The sequence below is a fragment of the Salvelinus alpinus genome, unplaced genomic scaffold (assembly GCF_045679555.1).
Source record: "Salvelinus alpinus unplaced genomic scaffold, SLU_Salpinus.1 scaffold_43, whole genome shotgun sequence".
Lineage (NCBI taxonomy): Eukaryota > Metazoa > Chordata > Actinopteri > Salmoniformes > Salmonidae > Salvelinus > Salvelinus alpinus.
This window is the reverse complement of record NW_027255984.1, coordinates 377,100-398,142: the sequence shown is the minus strand read 5'-3', so window position 1 is coordinate 398,142 and position 21,043 is coordinate 377,100. Positions and strand designations below refer to the sequence as shown.

The window sequence follows — 21,043 nt, the reverse complement described above, 5'->3', positions numbered from 1 at the left end:
TCCTCATTAGCAGATATACCACATCCATATCTAGTGGTTTCCTCATTAGCAGATATACTACATCCATAACTAGTGGTTTCCTCATTACCAGATATACTACATCCATAACTAGTGGTTTTCTAATTAGCAGGGAGGAGTTTCTACAACCAGATATACTACATCCATAACTAGTGGTTTCCTCATTAGCAGATATACTACATCCATAACTAGTGGTTTCCTCATTAGCAGATATACTACATCCATAACTAGTGGTTTCCTCATTCCCAGATATACTACATCCATAACTAGTGGTTTCCTCATTACCAGATATACTACATCCATAACTAGTGGTTTCCTCATTACCAGATATACTACATCCATAACTAGCGGTTTCCTCATTAGCAGATATACTACATCCATAACTAGTGGTTTCCTCATTACCAGATATACTACATCCATAACTAGTGGTTTCCTCATTACCAGATATACTACATCCATAACTAGTGGTTTCCTCATTACCAGATATACTACATCCATAACTATCGGTTTCCTAATTAGCAGGGAGGAGTTTCTACAACCAGATATACTACATCCATAACTAGTGGTTTCCTCATTAGCAGATATACTACATCCATAACTAGCGGTTTCCTCATTAGCAGGGAGGAGTTTCTACAACCAGATATACTACATCCATAACTAGCGGTTTCCTCATTAGCAGATATACTACATCCATAACTATCGGTTTCTACAACCAGATACACTACATCCATAACTAGCAGTTTCCTCATTAGCAGATATACTACATCCATAACTAGTGGTTTCCTCATTACCAGATATACTACATCCATAACTAGCGGTTTCCTCATTAGCAGGGAGGAGTTTCTACAACTAGATACACTACATCCATAACTAGCGGTTTCCTCATTAGCAGATATACTACATCCATAACTAGTGGTTTCCTCATTACCAGATATACTACGTCCATAACGAATGGTTTCCTCATTACCAGATATACTACGTCCATAACTAGTGGTTTCCTCATTAGCAGGGAGGAGTTTCTGCAACCAGATATACTACATTCATAAGTAGCGGTTTCCTCATTACCAGATATAATAAATCCATAACTAGTGGTTTCCTCATTACCAGATATACTACATCCATAACTAGCGGTTTCCTCATTAGCAGATATACCACATCCATAACTAGTGGTTTCCTCATTAGCAGATATACTACATCCATAACTAGTGGTTTCCTCATTCCCAGATATACTACGTCCATAACTAGTGGTTTTCTCATTAGCAGGGAGGAGTTTCTACAACCAGATACACTACATCCATAACTAGCGGTTTCCTCATTAGCAGGGAGGAGTTTCTACAACCAGATACACTACATCCATAACTAGCGGTTTCCTCATTAGCAGATATACTACATCCATAACTAGTGGTTTCCTCATTAGCAGATATACTACATCCATAACTATCGGTTTCCTCATTAGCAGGGAGGAGTTTCTACAACTAGATACACTACATCCATAACTAGAGGTTTCCTCATTAGCAGATATACTACATCCATAACTATCGGTTTCCTCATTAGCAGATATACTACATCCATAACTAGTGGTTTCCTCATTAGCAGGGAGGAGTTTCTACAACCAGATACACTACATCCATAACTAGCGGTTTCCTCATTAGCAGATATACTACATCCATAACTAGTGGTTTCCTCATTACCAGATATACTACGTCCATAACGAGTGGTTTCCTCATTACCAGATATACTACGTCCATAACTAGTGGTTTCCTCATTAGCAGGGAGGAGTTTCTGCAACCAGATATACTACATTCATAAGTAATGGTTTCCTCATTACCAGATATACTACATCCATAACTAGCGGTTTCCTCATTACCAGATATACTACATCCATAACTAGTGGTTTCCTCATTACCAGATATACTACATCCATAACTAGCGGTTTCCTCATTAGCAGATATACCACATCCATAACTAGTGGTTTCCTCATTAGTAGATATACTACATCCATAACTAGCCGTTTCCTCATTCCCAGATATACTACGTCCATAACTAGTGGTTTTCTCATTAGCAGGGAGGAGTTTCTACAACCAGATACACTACATCCATAACTAGCGGTTTCCTCATTAGCAGATATACTACATCCATAACTAGTGGTTTCCTCATTAGCAGATATACTACATCCATAACTATCGGTTTCCTCATTAGCAGGGAGGAGTTTCTACAACTAGATACACTACATCCATAACTAGCGGTTTCCTCATTAGCAGATATACTACATCCATAACTAGTGGTTTCCTCATTACCAGATATACTACATCCATAACTAGCGGTTTCCTCATTAGCAGATATACCACATCCATAACTAGTGGTTTCCTCATTAGCAGATATACTACATCCATAACTAGTGGTTTCCTCATTCCAAGATATACTACGTCCATAACTAGTGGTTTTCTAATTAGCAGGGAGGAGTTTCTACAACCAGATATACTACATCCATAACTAGTGGTTTCCTCATTAGCAGATATACTACATCCATAACTAGTGGTTTCCTCATTAGCAGATATACTACATCCATAACTAGTGGTTTCCTCATTCCCAGATATACTACATCCATAACTAGTGGTTTCCTCATTACCAGATATACTACATCCATAACTAGTGGTTTCCTCATTACCAGATATACTACATCCATAACTAGCGGTTTCCTCATTAGCAGATATACTACATCCATAACTAGTGGTTTCCTCATTACCAGATATACTACATCCATAACTAGTGGTTTCCTCATTACCAGATATACTACATCCATAACTAGCGGTTTCCTCATTAGCAGATATACTACATCCATAACTAGCGGTTTCCTCATTAGCAGGGAGGAGTTTCTACAACCAGATACACTACATCCATAACTAGCGGTTTCCTCATTAGCAGATATACTACATCCATAACTAGCGGTTTCCTCATTAGCAGGGAGGAGTTTCTACAACCAGATACACTACATCCATAACTAGCGGTTTCCTCATTAGCAGATATACTACATCCATAACTAGCGGTTTCCTCATTAGCAGGGAGGAGTTTCTACAACCAGATACACTACATCCATAACTAGCGGTTTCCTCATTAGCAGATATACTACATCCATAACTATCGGTTTCTACAACCAGATACACTACATCCATAACTAGCAGTTTCCTCATTAGCAGATATACTACATCCATAACTAGTGGTTTCCTCATTACCAGATATACTACATCCATAACTAGCGGTTTCCTCATTAGCAGGGAGGAGTTTCTACAACTAGATACACTACATCCATAACTAGCGGTTTCCTCATTAGCAGATATACTACATCCATAACTAGTGGTTTCCTCATTACCAGATATACTACGTCCATAACGAATGGTTTCCTCATTACCAGATATACTACGTCCATAACTAGTGGTTTCCTCATTAGCAGGGAGGAGTTTCTGCAACCAGATATACTACATTCATAAGTAGCGGTTTCCTCATTACCAGATATACTAAATCCATAACTAGTGGTTTCCTCATTACCAGATATACTACATCCATAACTAGCGGTTTCCTCATTAGCAGATATACCACATCCATAACTAGTGGTTTCCTCATTAGCAGATATACTACATCCATAACTAGTGGTTTCCTCATTCCCAGATATACTACGTCCATAACTAGTGGTTTTCTCATTAGCAGGGAGGAGTTTCTACAACCAGATACACTACATCCATAACTAGCGGTTTCCTCATTAGCAGATATACTACATCCATAACTAGTGGTTTCCTCATTAGCAGATACACTACATCCATAACTATCGGTTTCCTCATTAGCAGGGAGGAGTTTCTACAACTAGATACACTACATCCATAACTAGCGGTTTCCTCATTAGCAGATATACTACATCCATAACTAGTGGTTTCCTCATTACCAGATATACTACATCCATAACTAGCGGTTTCCTCATTAGCAGATATACCACATCCATAACTAGTGGTTTTCTCATTAGCAGATATACTACATCCATAACTAGTGGTTTCCTCATTCCAAGATATACTACGTCCATAACTAGTGGTTTTCTCATTAGCAGGGAGGAGTTTCTACAAGCAGATACACTACATCCATAACTAGTGGTTTCCTCATTAGCAGATATACTACATCCATAACTAGTGGTTTCCTCATTAGCAGATATACTACATCCATAACTAGTGGTTTCCTCATTCCCAGATATACTACATCCATAACTAGTGGTTTCCTCATTACCAGATATACTACATCCATAACTAGTGGTTTCCTCATTACCAGATATACTACATCCATAACTAGCGGTTTCCTCATTAGCAGATATACTACATCCATAACTAGTGGTTTCCTCATTACCAGATATACTACATCCATAACTAGTGGTTTCCTCATTACCAGATATACTACATCCATAACTAGTGTTTTCCTCATTACAGAATATACTACATCCATAACTAGCGGTTTCCTCATTACCAGATATACTACATCCATAACTAGTGGTTTCCTCATTAGCAGATATACTACATCCATAACTAGCGGTTTCCTCATTAGCAGGGAGGAGTTTCTACAACCAGATACACTACATCCATAACTAGCGGTTTCCTCATTAGCAGATATACTACATCCATAACTAGCGGTTTCCTCATTAGCAGGGAGGAGTTTCTACAACCAGATACACTACATCCATAACTAGCGGTTTCCTCATTAGCAGATATACTACATCCATAACTATCGGTTTCTACAACCAGATACACTACATCCATAACTAGCAGTTTCCTCATTAGCAGATATACTACATCCATAACTAGTGGTTTCCTCATTACCAGATATACTACATCCATAACTAGCGGTTTCCTCATTAGCAGGGAGGAGTTTCTACAACTAGATACACTACATCCATAACTAGCGGTTTCCTCATTAGCAGATATACTACATCCATAACTATCGGTTTCCTCATTAGCAGATATACTACGTCCATAACTAGTGGTTTCCTCATTAGCAGGGAGGAGTTTCTGCAACCAGATATACTACATTCATAACTAGTGGTTTCCTCATTACCAGATATACTACATCCATAACTAGCGGTTTCCTCATTACCAGATATACTACATCCATAACTAGCCGTTTCCTCATTAGCAGATATACTACATCCATAACTAGTGGTTTCCTCATTAGCAGATATACTACATCCATAACTAGTGGTTTCCTCATTCCCAGATATACTACATCCATAACTAGTGGTTTCCTCATTACCAGATATACTACATCCATAACTAGTGGTTTCCTCATTACAGAATATACTACATCCATAACTAGTGGTTTCCTCATTACCAGATATACTACAGCCATAACTAGTGTTTTCCTCATTACAGAATATACTACATCCATAACTAGCGGTTTCCTCATTACCAGATATACTACATCCATAACTAGCGGTTTCCTCATTAGCAGATATACTACATCCATAACTAGCGGTTTCCTCATTAGCAGGGAGGAGTTTCTACAACCAGATACACTACATCCATAACTAGCGGTTTCCTCATTAGCAGATATACTACATCCATAACTAGCGGTTTCCTCATTAGCAGGGAGGAGTTTCTACAACCAGATACACTACATCCATAACTAGTGGTTTCCTCATTAGCAGATATACTACATCCATAACTATCGGTTTCTACAACCAGATACACTACATCCATAACTAGCAGTTTCCTCATTAGCAGATATACTACATCCATAACTAGCGGTTTCCTCATTAGCAGATATACTACATCCATAACTAGTGGTTTCCTCATTAGCAGATATACTACATCCATAACTATCGGTTTCCTCATTAGCAGGGAGGAGTTTCTACAACTAGATACACTACATCCATAACTAGCGGTTTCCTCATTAGCAGATATACTACATCCATAACTATCGGTTTCCTCATTAGCAGATATACTACATCCATAACTAGTGGTTTCCTCATTAGCAGGGAGGAGTTTCTACAACCAGATACACTACATCCGTAACTAGTGGTTTCCTCATTACCAGATATACTACGTCCATAACTAGTGGTTTCCTCATTACCAGATATACTACATCCATAACTAGCGGTTTCCTCTTTAGCAGATATACTACATCCATAACTAGCGGTTTCCTCATTAGCAGGGAGGAGTTTCTACAACCAAATACACTACATCCATAACTAGCGGTTTCCTCATTAGCAGATATACTACATCCATAACTATCGGTTTCTACAACCAGATACACTACATCCATAACTAGCGGTTTCCTCATTAGCAGATATACTACATCCATAACTAGTGGTTTCCTCATTAGCAGATATACTACATCCATAACTATCGGTTTCCTCATTAGCAGGGAGGAGTTTCTACAACTAGATACACTACATCCATAACTATCGGTTTCCTCATTAGCAGATATACTACATCCATAACTATCGGTTTCCTCATTAGCAGGGAGGATTTTCTACAACCAGATACACTACATCCATAACTAGCGGTTTCCTCATTAGCAGATATACTACATCCATAACTAGCGGTTTCCTCATTAGCAGATATACTACATCCAGAACTAGTTGTTTCCTCATTAGCAGGGAGGAGTTTCTGCAACCAGATATACTACATCCATAACTAGCGGTTTCCTCATTAGCAGATATACTACATCCATAACTTGTGGTTTCCTCATTAGCAGATATACTACATCCATAACTAGTGGTTTCCTCATTACCAGATATACTACATCCATAACTAGCGGTTTCCTCATTAGCAGATATACTACATCCATAACTAGTTGTTTCCTCATTACCAGATATACTACATCCATAACTAGTGGTTTCCTCATTACCAGATATACTACATCCATAACTAGCGGTTTCCTCATTACCAGATATACTACATCCATAACTAGCGGTTTCCTCATTAGCAGATATACTACATCCATAACTATCGTTTTCCTCATTAGCAGGGAGGAGTTTCTACAACCAGATACACTACATCCATAACTAGCGGTTTCCTCATTAGCAGATATACTACATCCATAACTATCGGTTTCTACAACCAGATACACTACATCCATAACTAGCGGTTTCCTCATTAGCAGACATACTACATCCATAACTAGTGGTTTCCTCATTAGCAGATATACTACATCCATTACTATCGGTTTCCTCATTAGCAGGAAGGAGTTTCTACAACTAGATACACTACATCCATAACTAGTGGTTTCCTCATTACCAGATATACTACGTCCATAACTAGTGGTTTCCTCATTACCAGATATACTACGTCCATAACTAGTCGTTTCCTCATTACCAGATATACTACATCCATAACTAGCGGTTTCCTCATTACCAGATATACTACATCCATAACTAGCGGTTTCCTCATTAGCAGATATACTACATCCATAACTATCGTTTTCCTCATTAACAGGGAGGAGTTTCTACAACCAGATACACTACATCCATAACTAGCGGTTTCCTCATTAGCAGATATACTACATCCATAACTATCGGTTTCTACAACCAGATACACTACATCCATAACTAGCGGTTTCCTCATTAGCAGACATACTACATCCATAACTAGTGGTTTCCTCATTAGCAGATATACTACATCCATTACTATCGGTTTCCTCATTAGCAGGAAGGAGTTTCTACAACTAGATACACTACATCCATAACTAGTGGTTTCCTCATTACCAGATATACTACGTCCATAACTAGTGGTTTCCTCATTACCAGATATACTACGTCCATAACTAGTCGTTTCCTCATTACCAGATATACTACGTCCATAACAAGTGGTTTCTTCATTAGCAGGGAGGAGTTTCTGCAACCAGATATACTACATTCATAACTAGTGGTTTCCTCATTACCAGATATACTACATCCATAACTAGCGGTTTCCTCATTACCAGATATACTACATCCATAACTAGTGGTTTCCTCATTACCAGATATACTACGTCCATAATAGTGGTTTCCTCATTAGCAGGGAGGAGTTTCTGCAACCAGATATACTACATTCATAACTAGTGGTTTCCTCATTACCAGATATACTACATCCATAACTAGCGGTTTCCTCATTGCCAGATATACTACATCCATAACTAGCGGTTTCCTCATTAGCAGATATACTACATCCATAACTAATGGTTTCCTCATTCCCAGATATACTACATCCATAACTAGTGGTTTCCTCATTACCATATATAATACATCCATAACTAGTGGTTTCCTCATTACCAGATATACTACATCCATAACTAGCGGTTTCCTCATTAGCAGATATACTACATCCATAACTAGTGGTTTCCTCATTACCAGATATACTACATCCATAACTAGTGGTTTCCTCATTACCAGATATACTACATCCATAACTAGCGGTTTCCTCATTACCAGATATACTACATCCATAACAAGCGGTTTCCTCATTACCAGATATACTACATCCATAACTAGCGGTTTCCTCTTTAGCAGATATACTACATCCATAACTATCGGTTTCCTCATTAGCAGGGAGGAGTTTCTACAACCAGATACACTACATCCATAACTAGTGGTTTCCTCATTACCAGATATACTACGTCCATAACTATCGGTATCTACAACCAGATACACTACATCTATAACTAGCGGTTTCCTCATTAGCAGATATACTACATCCATAACTAGTGGTTTCCTCATTAGCAGATATACTACATCCATAACTATCGGTTTCCTCATTAGCAGGGAGGAGTTTCTACAACTAGATACACCACATCCATAACTAGCGGTTTCCTCATTAGCAGATATACTACATCCATAACTATCGGTTTCCTCATTAGCAGATATACTACATCCATAACTAGTGGTTTCCTCATTAGCAGGGAGGAGTTTCTGCAACCAGATATACTACATTCATAACTAGTGGTTTCCTCATTACCAGATATACTACATCCATAACTAGCGGTTTCCTCATTACCAGATGTACTACATCCATAACTAGTGGTTTCCTCATTCCCAGATATACTACATCCATAACTAGTGGTTTCCTCATTACCAGATATACTACATCCATAACTAGTGGTTTCCTCATTACCATATATACTACATCCATAACTAGCGGTTTCCTCATTAGCAGATATACCACATCCATAACTAGTGGTTTCCTCATTAGCAGATATACTACATCCATAACTAGTGGTTTCCTCATTCCCAGATATACTACATCCATAACTAATGGTTTCCTCATTACCAGATATACTACACCCATAACTAGTGGTTTCCTCATTCCCAGATATACTACATCCATAACTAGTGGTTTCCTCATTACCAGATATACTACATCCATAACTAGTGGTTTCCTCATTACCATATATACTACATCCATAACTAGCGGTTTCCTCATTAGCAGATATACCACATGCATAACTAGTGGTTTCCTCATTAGCAGATATACTACATCCATAACTAGCGGTTTCCTCATTACCAGATATACTACATCCATAACTAGCGGTTTCCTCTTTAGCAGATATACTACATCCATAACTATCGGTTTCCTCATTAGCAGGGAGGAGTTTCTACAACCAGATACACTACATCCATAACTAGCGGTTTCCTCATTAGCAGATATACTACATCCATAACTATCGGTTTCTACAACCAGATACACTACATCCATAACTAGCGGTTTCCTCATTAGCAGATATACTACATCCATAACTAGTGGTTTCCTCATTAGCAGATATACTACATCCATAACTATCGGTTTCCTCATTAGCAGGGAGGAGTTTCTACAACTAGATACACTACATCCATAACTAGCGGTTTCCTCATTAGCAGATATACTACATCCATAACTATCGGTTTCCTCATTAGCAGATATACTACGTCCATAACTAGTGGTTTACTCATTAGCAGGGAGGAGTTTCTGCAACCAGATATACTACATTCAAAACTAGTGGTTTCCTCATTACCAGATATACTACATCCATAACTAGCGATTTCCTCATTACCAGATGTACTACATCCATAACTAGTGGTTTCCTCATTCCCAGATATACTACATCCATAACTAGTGGTTTCCTCATTACCAGATATACTACATCCATAACTAGTGGTTTCCTCATTACCATATATACTACATCCATAACTAGCGGTTTCCTCATTAGCAGATATACCACATCCATAACTAGTGGTTTCCTCATTAGCAGATATACTACATCCATAACTAGTGGTTTCCTCATTCCCAGATATACTACATCCATAACTAATGGTTTCCTCATTACCAGATATACTACATCCATAACTAGTGGTTTCCTCATTACCAGATATACTACATCCATAACTAGCGGTTTCCTCATTAGCAGATATACCACATCCATAACTAGTGGTTTCCTCATTAGCAGATATACTACATCCATAACTAGTGGTTTCCTCATTCCCAGATATACTACGTCCATAACTAGTGGTTTCCTCATTAGCAGGGAGGAGTTTCTGCAACCAGATATACTACATTCATAACTAGTGGTTTCCTCATTACCAGATATACTACATCCATAACTAGCGGTTTCCTCATTACCAGATATACTACATCCATAACTAGTGGTTTCCTCATTACCAGATATACTACATCCATAACTAGCGGTTTCATCATTAGCAGATATACCACATCCATAACTAGTGGTTTCCTCATTAGCAGATATACTACATCCATAACTAGTGGTTTCCTCATTCCCAGATATACTACATCCATAACTAATGGTTTCCTCATTACCAGATATACTACATCCATAACTAGCGGTTTCCTCATTAGCAGATATACCACATCCATAACTAGTGGTTTCCTCATTAGCAGATATACTACATCCATAACTAGTGGTTTCCTCATTCCCAGATATACTACATCCATCACTAGTGGTTTCCTCATTACCATATATACTACATCCATAACTAGCGGTTTCCTCATTACCAGATGTACTACATCCAAAACTAGTGGTTTCCTCATTCCCAGATATACTACATCCATAACTAGTGGTTTCCTCATTACCAGATATACTACATCCATAACTAGTGGTTTCCTCATTCCCAGATATACTACATCCATAACTAATGGTTTCCTCATTACCAGATATACTACATCCATAACTAGTGGTTTCCTCATTACCAGATATACTACATCCATAACTAGCGGTTTCCTCATTAGCAGATATACCACATCCATAACTAGTCGTTTCCTCATTAGCAGATATACTACATCCATAACTAGTGGTTTCCTCATTCCCAGATATACTACGTCCATAACTAGTGGTTTCCTCATTAGCAGGGAGGAGTTTCTGCAACCAGATATACTACATTCGTAACTAGTGGTTTCCTCATTACCAGATATACTACATCCATAACTAGCGGTTTCCTCATTACCAGATATACTACATCCATAACTAGTGGTTTCCTCATTACCAGATATACTACATCCATAACTAGCGGTTTCATCATTAGCAGATATACCACATCCATAACTAGTGGTTTCCTCATTAGCAGATATACTACATCCATAACTAGTGGTTTCCTCATTCCCAGATATACTACATCCATAACTAATGGTTTCCTCATTACCAGATATACTACATCCATAACTAGCGGTTTCCTCATTAGCAGATATACCACATCCATAACTAGTGGTTTCCTCATTAGCAGATATACTACATCCATAACTAGTGGTTTCCTCATTCCCAGATATACTACGTCCATAACTAGTGGTTTCCTCATTAGCAGGGAGGAGTTTCTGCAACCAGATATACTACATTCATAACTAGTGGTTTCCTCATTACCAGATATACTACATCCATAACTAGCGGTTTCCTCATTACCAGATGTACTACATCCATAACTAGTGGTTTCCTCATTCCCAGATATACTATATCCATAACTAGTGGTTTCCTCATTACCAGATATACTACATCCATAACTAGTGGTTTCCTCATTACCATATATACTACATCCATAACTAGCGGTTTCCTCATTAGCAGATATACCACATCCATAACTAGTGGTTTCCTCATTAGCAGATATACTACATCCATAACTAGTGGTTTCCTCATTCCCAGATATACTACATCCATAACTAATGGTTTCCTCATTACCAGATATACTACATCCATAACTAGCGGTTTCCTCATTAGCAGATATACCACATCCATAACTAGTGGTTTCCTCATTACCATATATACTACATCCATAACTAGTGGTTTCCTCATTCCCAGATATACTACGTCCATAACTAGTGGTTTCCTCATTACCAGATATACTACATCCATAACTAGCGGTTTCCTCATTACCAGATGTACTACATCCATAACTAGTGGTTTCCTCATTAGCAGATATACTACATCCATAACTAGTGGTTTCCTCATTCCCAGATATACTACGTCCATAACTAGTGGTTTCCTCATTAGCAGGGAGGAGTTTCTGCAACCAGATATACTACATTCATAACTAGTGGTTTCCTCATTACCAGATATACTACATCCATAACTAGCGGTTTCCTCATTACCAGATATACTACATCCATAACTAGTGGTTTCCTCATTACCAGATATACTACATCCATAACTAGCGGTTTCATCATTAGCAGATATACCACATCCATAACTAGTGGTTTCCGCATTAGCAGATATACTACATCCATAACTAGTGGTTTCCTCATTCCCAGATATACTACATCCATAACTAATGGTTTCCTCATTACCAGATATACTACATCCATAACTAGCGGTTTCCTCATTAGCAGATATACCACATCCATAACTAGTGGTTTCCTCATTAGCAGATATACTACATCCATAACTAGTGGTTTCCTCATTCCCAGATATACTACGTCCATAACTAGTGGTTTCCTCATTAGCAGGGAGGAGTTTCTGCAACCAGATATACTACATTCATAACTAGTGGTTTCCTCATTACCAGATATACTACATCCATAACTAGCGGTTTCCTCATTACCAGATGTACTACATCCATAACTAGTGGTTTCCTCATTCCCAGATATACTATATCCATAACTAGTGGTTTCCTCATTACCAGATATACTACATCCATAACTAGTGGTTTCCTCATTACCATATATACTACATCCATAACTAGCGGTTTCCTCATTAGCAGATATACCACATCCATAACTAGTGGTTTCCTCATTAGCAGATATACTACATCCATAACTAGTGGTTTCCTCATTCCCAGATATACTACGTCCATAACTAGTGGTTTCCTCATTACCAGATATACTACATCCATCACTAGTGGTTTCCTCATTACCATATATACTACATCCATAACTAGCGGTTTCCTCATTAGCAGATATACCACATCCATAACTAGTGGTTTCCTCATTACCAGATATACTACATCCATAACTAGCGGTTTCCTCATTACCAGATGTACTACATCCATAACTAGTGGTTTCCTCATTACCAGATATACTACATCCATAACTAGTGGTTTCCTCATTCCCAGATATACTACATCCATAACTAATGGTTTCCTCATTACCAGATATACTACATCCATAACTAGTGGTTTCCTCATTACCAGATATACTACATCCATAACTAGCGGTTTCCTCATTAGCAGATATACCACATCCATAACTAGTGGTTTCCTCATTAGCAGATATACTACATCCATAACTAGTGGTTTCCTCATTCCCAGATATACTACGTCCATAACTAGTGGTTTCCTCATTAGCAGGGAGGAGTTTCTGCAACCAGATATACTACATTCATAACTAGTGGTTTCCTCATTACCAGATATACTACATCCATAACTAGCGGTTTCCTCATTACCAGATATACTACATCCATAACTAGTGGTTTCCTCATTACCAGATATACTACATCCATAACTAGCGGTTTCATCATTAGCAGATATACCACATCCATAACTAGTGGTTTCCTCATTAGCAGATATACTACATCCATAACTAGTGGTTTCCTCATTCCCAGATATACTACATCCATAACTAATGGTTTCCTCATTACCAGATATACTACATCCATAACTAGCGGTTTCCTCATTAGCAGATATACCACATCCATAACTAGTGGTTTCCTCATTAGCAGATATACTACATCCATAACTAGTGGTTTCCTCATTCCCAGATATACTACGTCCATAACTAGTGGTTTCCTCATTAGCAGGGAGGAGTTTCTGCAACCAGATATACTACATTCATAACTAGTGGTTTCCTCATTACCAGATATACTACATCCATAACTAGCGGTTTCCTCATTACCAGATGTACTACATCCATAACTAGTGGTTTCCTCATTCCCAGATATACTATATCCATAACTAGTGGTTTCCTCATTACCAGATATACTACATCCATAACTAGTGGTTTCCTCATTACCATATATACTACATCCATAACTAGCGGTTTCCTCATTAGCAGATATACCACATCCATAACTAGTGGTTTCCTCATTAGCAGATATACTACATCCATAACTAGTGGTTTCCTCATTCCCAGATATACTACATCCATAACTAATGGTTTCCTCATTACCAGATATACTACATCCATAACTAGCGGTTTCCTCATTAGCAGATATACCACATCCATAACTAGTGGTTTCCTCATTAGCAGATATACTACATCCATAACTAGTGGTTTCCTCATTCCCAGATATACTACGTCCATAACTAGTGGTTTCCTCATTACCATATATACTACATCCATAACTAGCGGTTTCCTCATTAGCAGATATACCACATCCATAACTAGTGGTTTCCTCATTACCAGATATACTACATCCATAACTAGCGGTTTCCTCATTACCAGATGTACTACATCCATAACTAGTGGTTTCCTCATTCCCAGATATACTACATCCATAACTAGTGGTTTCCTCATTACCAGATATACTACATCCATAACTAGTGGTTTCCTCATTCCGAGATATACTACATCCATAACTAATGGTTTCCTCATTACCAGATATACTACATCCATAACTAGTGGTTTCCTCATTACCAGATATACTACATCCATAACTAGCGGTTTCCTCATTAGCAGATATACCACATCCATAACTAGTGGTTTCCTCATTAGCAGATATACTACATCCATAACTAGTGGTTTCCTCATTCCCAGATATACTACGTCCATAACTAGTGGTTTCCTCATTAGCAGGGAGGAGTTTCTGCAACCAGATATACTACATTCATAACTAGTGGTTTCCTCATTACCAGATATACTACATCCATAACTAGCGGTTTCCTCATTACCAGATATACTACATCCATAACTAGTGGTTTCCTCATTACCAGATATACTACATCCATAACTAGCGGTTTCATCATTAGCAGATATACTACATCCATAACTAGTGGTTTCCTCATTCCCAGATATACTACATCCATAACTAATGGTTTCCTCATTACCAGATATACTACATCCATAACTAGCGGTTTCCTCATTAGCAGATATACCACATCCATAACTAGTGGTTTCCTCATTAGCAGATATACTACATCCATAACTAGTGGTTTCCTCATTCCCAGATATACTACGTCCATAACTAGTGGTTTCCTCATTACCAGATATACTACATCCATAACTAGTGGTTTCCTCATTACCATATATACTACATCCATAACTAGCGGTTTCCTCATTAGCAGATATACCACATCCATAACTAGTGGTTTCCTCATTACCAGATATACTACATCCATAACTAGCGGTTTCCTCATTACCAGATGTACTACATCCATAACTAGTGGTTTCCTCATTCCCAGATATACTACATCCATAACTAGTGGTTTCCTCATTACCAGATATACTACATCCATAACTAGTGGTTTCCTCATTCCGAGATATACTACATCCATAACTAATGGTTTCCTCATTACCAGATATACTACATCCATAACTAGTGGTTTCCTCATTACCAGATATACTACATCCATAACTAGCGGTTTCCTCATTAGCAGATATACCACATCCATAACTAGTGGTTTCCTCATTAGCAGATATACTACATCCATAACTAGTGGTTTCCTCATTCCCAGATATACTACGTCCATAACTAGTGGTTTCCTCATTAGCAGGGAGGAGTTTCTGCAACCAGATATACTACATTCATAACTAGTGGTTTCCTCATTACCAGATATACTACATCCATAACTAGCGGTTTCCTCATTACCAGATATACTACATCCATAACTAGTGGTTTCCTCATTCCCAGATATACTATATCCATAACTAGTGGTTTCCTCATTACCAGATATACTACATCCATAACTAGTGGTTTCCTCATTACCATATATACTACATCCATAACTAGCGGTTTCCTCATTAGCAGATATACCACATCCATAACTAGTGGTTTCCTCATTAGCAGATATACTACATCCATAACTAGTGGTTTCCTCATTCCCAGATATACTACATCCATAACTAATGGTTTCCTCATTACCAGATATACTACATCCATAACTAGCGGTTTCCTCATTAGCAGATATACCACATCCATAACTAGTGGTTTCCTCATTAGCAGATATACTACATCCATAACTAGTGGTTTCCTCATTCCCAGATATACTACGTCCATAACTAGTGGTTTCCTCATTACCAGATATACTACATCCATAACTAGTGGTTTCCTCATTACCATATATACTACATCCATAACTAGCGGTTTCCTCATTAGCAGATATACCACATCCATAACTAGTGGTTTCCTCATTACCAGATATACTACATCCATAACTAGCGGTTTCCTCATTACCAGATGTACTACATCCATAACTAGTGGTTTCCTCATTCCCAGATATACTACATCCATAACTAGTGGTTTCCTCATTACCAGATATACTACATCCATAACTAGTGGTTTCCTCATTCCGAGATATACTACATCCATAACTAATGGTTTCCTCATTACCAGATATACTACATCCATAACTAGTGGTTTCCTCATTACCAGATATACTACATCCATAACTAGCGGTTTCCTCATTAGCAGATATACCACATCCATAACTAGTGGTTTCCTCATTAGCAGATATACTACATCCATAACTAGTGGTTTCCTCATTCCCAGATATACTACGTCCATAACTAGTGGTTTCCTCATTAGCAGGGAGGAGTTTCTGCAACCAGATATACTACATTCATAACTAGTGGTTTCCTCATTACCAGATATACTACATCCATAACTAGCGGTTTCCTCATTACCAGATATACTACATCCATAACTAGTGGTTTCCTCATTACCAGATATACTACATCCATAACTAGCGGTTTCATCATTAGCAGATATACTACATCCATAACTAGTGGTTTCCTCATTCCCAGATATACTACATCCATAACTAATGGTTTCCTCATTACCAGATATACTACATCCATAACTAGCGGTTTCCTCATTAGCAGATATACCACATCCATAACTAGTGGTTTCCTCATTAGCAGATATACTACATCCATAACTAGTGGTTTCCTCATTCCCAGATATACTACGTCCATAACTAGTGGTTTCCTCATTACCAGATATACTACATCCATAACTAGTGGTTTCCTCATTACCATATATACTACATCCATAACTAGCGGTTTCCTCATTAGCAGATATACCACATCCATAACTAGTGGTTTCCTCATTACCAGATATACTACATCCATAACTAGCGGTTTCCTCATTACCAGATGTACTACATCCATAACTAGTGGTTTCCTCATTCCCAGATATACTACATCCATAACTAGTGGTTTCCTCATTACCAGATATACTACATCCATAACTAGTGGTTTCCTCATTCCGAGATATACTACATCCATAACTAATGGTTTCCTCATTACCAGATATACTACATCCATAACTAGTGGTTTCCTCATTACCAGATATACTACATCCATAACTAGCGGTTTCCTCATTAGCAGATATACCACATCCATAACTAGTGGTTTCCTCATTAGCAGATATACTACATCCATAACTAGTGGTTTCCTCATTCCCAGATATACTACGTCCATAACTAGTGGTTTCCTCATTAGCAGGGAGGAGTTTCTGCAACCAGATATACTACATTCATAACTAGTGGTTTCCTCATTACCAGATATACTACATCCATAACTAGCGGTTTCCTCATTACCAGATATACTACATCCATAACTAGTGGTTTCCTCATTACCAGATATACTACATCCATAACTAGCGGTTTCATCATTAGCAGATATACCACATCCATAACTAGTGGTTTCCTCATTCCCAGATATACTACGTCCATAACTAGTGGTTTCCTCATTACCAGATATACTACATCCATAACTAGTGGTTTCCTCATTACCATATATACTACATCCATAACTAGCGGTTTCCTCATTAGCAGATATACCACATCCATAACTAGTGGTTTCCTCATTACCAGATATACTACATCCATAACTAGCGGTTTCCTCATTACCAGATGTACTACATCCATAACTAGTGGTTTCCTCATTCCCAGATATACTACATCCATAACTACTGGTTTCCTCATTACCAGATATACTACATCCATAACTAGTGGTTTCCTCATTACCATATATACTACATCCATAACTAGCGGTTTCCTCATTAGCAGATATACCACATCCATAACTAGTGGTTTCCTCATTAGCAGATATACTACATCCATAACTAGTGGTTTCCTCATTCCCAGATATACTACATCCATAACTAATGGTTTCCTCATTACCAGATATACTACATCCATAACTAGTGGTTTCCTCATTACCAGATATACTACATCCATAACTAGCGGTTTCCTCATTAGCAGATATACCACATTCATAACTAGTGGTTTCCTCATTAGCAGATATACTACATCCATAACTAGTGGTTTCCTCATTCCCAGATATACTACGTCCATAACTAGTGGTTTCCTCATTAGCAGGGAGGAGTTTCTGCAACCAGATATACTACATTCATAACTAGTGGTTTCCTCATTACCAGATATACTACATCCATAACTAGCGGTTTCCTCATTACCAGATATACTACATCCATAACTAGTGGTTTCCTCATTACCAGATATACTACATCCATAACTAGCGGTTTCATCATTAGCAGATATACCACATCCATAACTAGTGGTTTCCGCATTAGCAGATATACTACATCCATAACTAGTGGTTTCCTCATTCCCAGATATACTACATCCATAACTAATGGTTTCCTCATTACCAGATATACTACATCCATAACTAGCGGTTTCCTCATTAGCAGATATACCACATCCATAACTAGTGGTTTCCTCATTAGCAGATATACTACATCCATAACTAGTGGTTTCCTCATTCCCAGATATACTACGTCCATAACTAGTGGTTTCCTCATTAGCAGGGAGGAGTTTCTGCAACCAGATATACTACATTCATAACTAGTGGTTTCCTCATTACCAGATATACTACATCCATAACTAGCGGTTTCCTCATTACCAGATGTACTACATCCATAACTAGTGGTTTCCTCATTCCCAGATATACTATATCCATAACTAGTGGTTTCCTCATTACCAGATATACTACATCCATAACTAGTGGTTTCCTCATTACCATATATACTACATCCATAACTAGCGGTTTCCTCATTAGCAGATATACCACATCCATAACTAGTGGTTTCCTCATTAGCAGATATACTACATCCATAACTAGTGGTTTCCTCATTCCCAGATATACTACATCCATAACTAATGGTTTCCTCATTACCAGATATACTACATCCATAACTAGTGGTTTCCTCATTACCAGATATACTACATCCATAACTAGCGGTTTCCTCATTAGCAGATATACCACATCCATAACTAGTGGTTTCCTCATTAGCAGATATACTACATCCATAACTAGTGGTTTCCTCATTACCAGATATACTACATCCAAAACTAGCGGTTTCCTCATTAGCAGGGAGGAGTTTCTACAACCAAATACACTACATCCATAACTAGCGGTTTCCTCATTAGCAGATATACTACATCCATAACTATCGGTTTCTACAACCAGATACACTACATCCATAACTAGCGGTTTCCTCATTAGCAGATATTCTACATCCATAACTAGTGGTTTCCTCATTAGCAGATACACTACATCCATAACTATCGGTTTCCTCATTAGCAGGGAGGAGTTTCTACAACTAGATACACTACATCCATAACTATCGGTTTCCTCATTAGCAGATATACTACATCCATAACTATCGGTTTCCTCATTAGCAGGGAGGAGTTTCTACAACCAGATACACTACATCCATAACTAGCGGTTTCCTCATTAGCAGATATACTACATCCATAACTAGTGGTTTCCTCATTACCAGACATACTACATCCATAACTAGTGGTTTCCTCATTACCAGATATACTACATCCATAACTAGCGGTTTCCTCATTAGCAGATATACTACATCCATAACGAGTGGGTTCCTCATTCCCAGATATACTACATCCATAACTAGTGGTTTCCTCATTACCAGATATACTACATCCATAACTAGCGGTTTCCTCATTACCAGATATACTACATCCATAACGAGTGGTTTCCTCATTCCCAGATATACTACATCTATAACTAGTGGTTTCCTCATTACCAGATATACTACATCCATAACTAGCGGTTTCCTCTTTAGCAGATATACTACATCCATAACTATCGGTTTCCTCATTAGCAGGGAGGAGTTTCTACCACCAGATACACTACATCCATAACTAGCAGTTTCCTCATTAGCAGATATACTACATCCATAACTAGTGGTTTCCTCATTACCAGATATACTACATCCATAACTAGTGGTTTCCTCATTACCAGATATACTACATCCATAACTAGCGGTTTCCTCATTAGCAGATATACTACATCCATAACGAGTGGTTTCCTCATTCCCAGATATACTACATCCATAACTAGTGGTTTCCTCATTACCAGATATACTACATCCATAACTAGCGGTTTCCTCATTACCA

At 38.1% G+C, this 21,043-nt stretch overlaps 1 protein-coding gene across 1 annotated transcript in view; it reads left to right on the top strand.

The window, feature by feature from the left end:
* The window catches only part of LOC139567094 (zinc finger protein ZFP2-like), a 303,695-nt gene that overhangs the window by 61,133 nt on the left and 221,519 nt on the right, over positions 1–21,043 (top strand). The gene's annotated exons all lie outside the window — the stretch shown is intronic.